The following is a 6,403-nucleotide window of genomic DNA, read 5'->3' on the forward strand; positions in this document are numbered from 1 at the left end:
TCCTGTAGTAAGATAGTTGAACTACTTTGGTTTTTTTAGTACTTACATTGTTGAATATGTGTTGTATCATTTATCACTATTGTCTCATCCTTGCGGACTACTCTATAGGACATTAGATAGACAAGTCTTGTTTAATGGTTATAACAACCATCACATCGGTGTGGACTACTCTGTTGGATGGCATATGTGTTTTACTTTGTACTTTGGTTTTAATGACTACTACGTCTAATATGGACTATTCGACTGGATGTTGGATAGACCCTTTTTGGTTCATGTGTGTCTCTTCCTGGGTGGTACTACTACCTCTCACTAGGAGGCTCACTTTACTCTCCCCCTTTGTAGTAAGAGAACCTTCACACAGTTACATTACACACTCACCAGGCACATGTACCTTATTGTTTGAAGACACCATCGTAACACTCTCATGTGTTGATAGCTAGATCCAAGGTAGATCCCTATGTATATGTAAATCGGGCCTTCATACCAGATGGGATTCCTACACCAAACAATGTGAGGTCTAGTTGGGAATTCACATCGGGAGATCCCCTTGGTTGATGGATTTTTAACATCGTCAATAGGACTACAATAGTCCTGGTATTTATCATTGAAGGCTTGTTACATTTTGGCCCAAGTAGCGATGTTGCATCTAGGTAGGCTCATAAACGAGTTCAAGGATGCATCTTTGAGGGTAGAAGGAAACAACTAGAAATTCTACTCATCAGAGTCATAGTCATAGGTCCTACAAACAACAGAAAACTCAAACATGAAGGTGCTAGGATATTAATAGGTTAGGCCACAGAAATATGGAGGGAAGAAGGGCTTATATTTTTCATTTTATCCTCTCCATTGGTTTCTGTTATAGGGAAAAGCTCATTTTTCTAGTTTTCAACCATAGTTTGGGTAGGTGATATAGGTTCTTCTTCTCATATAGCTTCTTCAAAAATTTCAGGTGGCTCTCCTAAAGGGTTTTCCAACTCCCCTGCAGTCATAGAGGAAAGTTCACAGTCACCAAAGAATAATGAAGGTTGAATTATTGAGGGGTTGGGGTTTTTGGCAAGAATTTCCCTTGGTTATCCCTACTCCTACGAGGCATGAAAGAAATAGCTTTGTTGCTTATTTTTTTTTGGATTTTTTCAAGAATTTTCAAAGAAATAAGATTGATGAAAAATAAAAAAGAAAAATAAATTCTTAGGTAGAAACATTACCTAATTATAAACCTCCCCAAAAATGACGCAAAAACGTGATGAGATCTGTTATTGCACCAAGATGTTGCAGCACCCAAACGCTTTTCAACTCAAATTATAAACTCGGGGTTCATACAAACTTAGAGGTGACAATGCTATATGCGTAGTAGGTTAGGTTCTATTCATGTCACTCCTATTCATGAAATCATATCATAGTATTCAAATACCATTCCTCCAAATAATTGTAGTGAAAACCTCTTATGAAAGCATAAATAAACATGATTATGCTACCAAGGTGAAAATGTCAATCATCAAATGGGAACCTTAATTGAGTTTGCATAAGGAAAATAACTAATATATTTACAGAAATAACTCATCATATTCTACTTTCATAATTGACTAAAATCAATAACCTACCTTGCATGCATAATTTATCTACTCACACCTACTGAAATTGAGAGATCACATCTTTAACATGCCTATGAAGGAAAAACACTAAATCTATCTTTGTTGTGCCATATGATGTTTGCAATGATGGAAGGATGAGGTTGGAGTGGTCATAAGGTCTTCCCTAACCAATAAATCATATTGTGGGGGATATTATTCAACTTAACTAGGCTAGAATCCAAGTTTGGAGCAAAATTGGTTGAAGAAATCAAATCTGTAGGGTTGGTAGAGGAGGTCTTCTATTGCTCTAGGAAGCTTTGTTTTACTACAGGAGGGGCTACGAGAGTGTTTTGAGTATGGAAGTGGTATATTAGGCTTGAAGGAAGGTCGATGGAGGTAGGAGGAAATAAATTAAGTTTATGGGACTCCATTGTCCAAGCCTAGCACCCCTCAGAGGTCTATCTTGCACCAAAGTTTATGCCCATGGTGCCTCTTATTTGCCTTGACAGATTGATTATGGAGGCAGAGTTTGGGAGACGCTTGAGGTGCCCAGGAGGATGATGGTGAATTCTAGGTGAATGTGGGAAGGTATACCCACCTTTGGAGATCAGCACAGTCCCAACAACTAGCCAAATACATGCATAAAATGATCAATAACACAGTGAAATAAATTAACATGGAAAATATGAGTTGAATTTGACTAAGATCTATTTCATCCGACAAAACTACTGTAATCACTAAAAAAAATATAACTATCTCCTAATCATGAAAAAGGATCACAACTAACATCTATCGATTTCCAAGAAATCATAAACAAATATTTGTTATTGTTATTGGAGATATTTCCAATCACTCTTCCCATGAGAGAGGTGATAAGAAAACCTATAATTACAAGTTTCTATGATATAATATATGATGCAACAAGAGAATGATTGCAATGATTTGAAAAAAGAACGAGAAGGAAAATACAAGAGAGGGACTAAAGCCTATGAGTTGGGCCCAAACCTAATGCTTCAACCCTCCAAAACTAACTGAGATGCAGATCAATGGTAAAATTTTCAATAATAGAAAACAATAGTCTCATACATCATATGAAATTTAGGAATAAAAATTTCAAGTACTAGGCTCAGTAGCTACTCTCAGCTATAACGAAAATTCGAATCCTAATGATCCTTTCAGCAAGTTTACTTATACAAAAAATGATTGAGGGGTAACTTCCTTGAAAGAAAGAATGCTCCCCTCGAAAATATCGAGATTTTTGGATCTAGTTCCCTTTGTCCTTGTCATTCACTTGGAGTTCATTGGCTTCTAGTGAATTCGAGTTATTGGAGAGCTTTCTTAGATCTCAAGCCGAGTTAGGGATTTAATGAGGTGGACAATCTCCCTATATTCTCTCTATGTGTCTCCATCAAGCCTCTGCATGGTAAATATCTCCAAATTTTTTCTTTGACTTGCATATTAATCACATTAAGTCATAAAATATGAAAAACACCTTTTAGTATTCCTACTAAGCATATTATGGCTAAAAATGTGAATTAATGTGAGAAAATGAGAGTTTCAAGCGTTGGAGGATAGCATAATGAACTCCAAAAGATACCTATTGATAGGACCCATCATAGAGTTATGTGGTAAGTAATTTGAAGAGTTCTATAAGAAGTTCGATATAGCACAACAAAAAACTACCCCATAGACACTTTAATATAATGGGCTTGCACAAAGGATGAATAGGATAATGATGGTAAAAGAAAGGAGCATAGTCAGTGGTGCTAGGTTAGGATAGGAATTCTAATCAAAGACAGTGGATATTGCATGATACTTGGAAAACATATCACCATTATTAGCTTTTGATGATAGGACTCAACATAAGGTATGCGTTAGTAAGAAAACATGTCTCTCACATCTTAGTGTATTTGGATATGATGCATATCTACATGTTCCAAAGGAAAGCATAACTAAGTTGAATAGAAAATATGAAAGATGCATATTTATTCGTTTTAATGATGATTTAAAATTTTACAAGCTTTGGAACCAAAAAAAAGAAGTTTGTGTAAATTCAAGGTGTGGTATTTAGAGAAGTGAAAGATGTTATCAAATAAGACTCTAGAAAAAAACACAAATAAGAAGAAGAAGAACCACATACCTTGGATTTGAGGGGATTACTTCAAGAAAAAAGGGAACCGAAAATGTATATTGAACTTGATTTTCATTCAATTTTCTTTTTCTTTATTTTTTATGATGATCCTAGAGATATTATGGATCCATTGGGTTCAAAAGATGGAAAACTATGTTTAAAAGGCCATGCTTGAAGAGATAGAAACCTTGGACAAGAATTAAGGTTGCGACCTAGTGGAGTTATCAACTAGAAGAAAATCCATTGGAAAAAAATGGGCGTTTAAGAAGAAGTTGAATGTAAAAGGAAAAGTGGAGAAATAAAAATATTGGTTAGTAGAAAAATGTTATTATGATGTGTAGAGAATTGAATTTGGTGATATTTTTTGTCTTGTTTCAAAGTAACCTTCTATTAGATTTATTTTATCTGTTATTGGTACTTTTGGTTTTGAGGTAGAGCAAATAGACGTGAAGAAAACATTCGTACATGGGGATCTGGAAGAAGATATATACATGAAACAAATAAAGGGGTTTGCAGTGAAGGGAAATAACTAGTTGATATGTAGGCTGAAAATTTATTTATATGGGTTGAAGTAATGACCAAGGATGTTGTATCTATAATTTGAAGCATATGCACATGGACTTGGATACACAAGCAAAAAAGTGGAACATTGTGTGTATTTTAAATTAATTTCTTATCATCTTATTTATTTGGTCTTATATGTGGATGATATATATGGTTGATTTGAAATGATAAAAAGATGATCTAAGATGTGAAAAATTGATTCTCCTCTAAATTTGACTTAAAGGTACTTGGTGTTGTAAATTTCATTTTTAGCATGGAAATTAAATAGATTGGGCAAAGACGAAACTATGATTAAATTAGAGAAAGTATGTAGAGACAAAAATGTAGAGGTTTAATATTTAGTAAACTAAATCAGTGAAGTTCCCTATGTTAACACTAATTAATTTAAATACTCTTGAATATAAACTTTAACTTGTAGTCAATATCTGAATCCATGTTAACCCAAATTGAATTCTCATAAAATCAATGTGAACTTGTAGTCAATAGTTGAATCCATGTTAATGCAAATTGCATTATCCTAAAATCAGTGTGAACTTGTAGTCAACAATTGCATCCATGGTAGCCCCAAATTACATTTCCATGGAGTTTGTGTTAGAAATATGATTTAAATGTTTATAAGTGTGAGAGAAAAATTATTTAAATGCACCAAACTTCTAAAAAAATTAATTTATTGTTAAAACATTTTCACTCTTAGAATCCACTGAAGTTGTTGTAGGAGTGTCATCTTCAAATCTTGTACCTTAGATCCTACATGTCTTTAATTTTAATGACGATCAAGTTCTCTCTCTATTCAACACCTTTTAGGATAGATCTTCAAATCTTTTCTGCTTACAATAAAATAGTTCAAAGTGGTTTTTCTAGTATATACATCCATTTTACAATAGTGATCTCTTACATTTAAACATAGAACCTTGAGAAAAAAGGAGGAAAATAATTATTTGATCTGAGCTAGTTATTCATCTTCAGTAGATTCTTTGTAAACTGTAATGTTGGTATAGGATATGGAGTAGAAAATAATGACAATGAAGTCAATTGATGTAAGGGATACTAATAATAAGTAGAAGTGATCCATATGGCCCTCGATGAGATTTCCAGGTATCCATCCAGGTTTTTCTTCCTTCTTTATTACATGAAATACTATTGTCACCATCAAACTAGTAACATAATCCCAAATGATATTGAGGTGATGCACATGGCACTTCCAAAGCTTTAAAGTGCATCAGGGGCCTGACTATTGGAAAGTTCTAGCTAAGAAACATACATGAACACCATTGAAGCACTTATTTTACTGAGAATTCTACTAGAAAATGCTAAGGGAGCTTGGACTATCGGATATGATTTCGTTGTCCACTTCTTTTACGCAATAAATCTCAACTACAACAGAAACAACCATTGAAAGCATACCCACGATCAAGCCCACGCTGATCTCCTGGAGCTCCGTGAAACCCTTTGGATTTACTATGACGTTATTACCAAATGGAACTCACACCCACCTATATAAAGTTATCCACATGCAACACTATAAAATATCAAACATGGACATTCTAGTAGCTAGGACATTGAAGCTGCCATAGGAGGTGTTTAATATCGCACCCTACTTCACAAACAAAGATGCCATTTTGGTGAACACCACTAAGTAAATGATTGTGCACATCCATATGGGAAGCAACCTCGAGATTCATTTTACATCTTCCACTTGATTCACCATGAAAAATCTCCATTCACTTCTTGGTTTTACTTCCACTTCCATTATGTCATCCTCTATTTCTATTGTTGGCTTACCAAGGAACCTTAAAAACTGACACAAATTCAATATAATTGATCAATATGAAAATAAGACAAAAACCAAAATAGGGTAAAATAATTATCATAGACATAGAGAGACAGTGAACTGAATAATGAGACAACTAGAAAGGGTACTTATATGCATAGAATAGATTAGGTTTATGTATATAGTTCATATTGTGGGAACAATATTTTGTCTTCCTCCTGAGTTGTCTTCTAATATCATGCTATGAAACATTTGGCTATCTATTCCTGAAATAGAATGAGGTTACCCATGTAGGGCATGTGGTGGGGATATGCTATCATTATAATGCCCACCTGGGTTCCAATCTCATGCTATGTCATGTTTGAC

At 34.3% G+C, this 6,403-nt stretch overlaps 1 pseudogene; it reads right to left on the reverse strand.

Moving 5' to 3' along the window:
* Positions 1-5,218: 5,218 nt before the first annotated feature.
* Positions 5,219-6,016, reverse strand: LOC149229181 (protein NRT1/ PTR FAMILY 7.3 pseudogene; annotated as a pseudogene).
* Positions 6,017-6,403: the final 387 nt, after the last annotated feature.

Source organism: Pinus tabuliformis, chromosome J (genome assembly GCF_031772625.1).
Source record: "Pinus tabuliformis cultivar Carrire ecotype Pingquan chromosome J, CPIR1, whole genome shotgun sequence".
NCBI lineage: Eukaryota > Viridiplantae > Streptophyta > Pinopsida > Pinales > Pinaceae > Pinus > Pinus tabuliformis.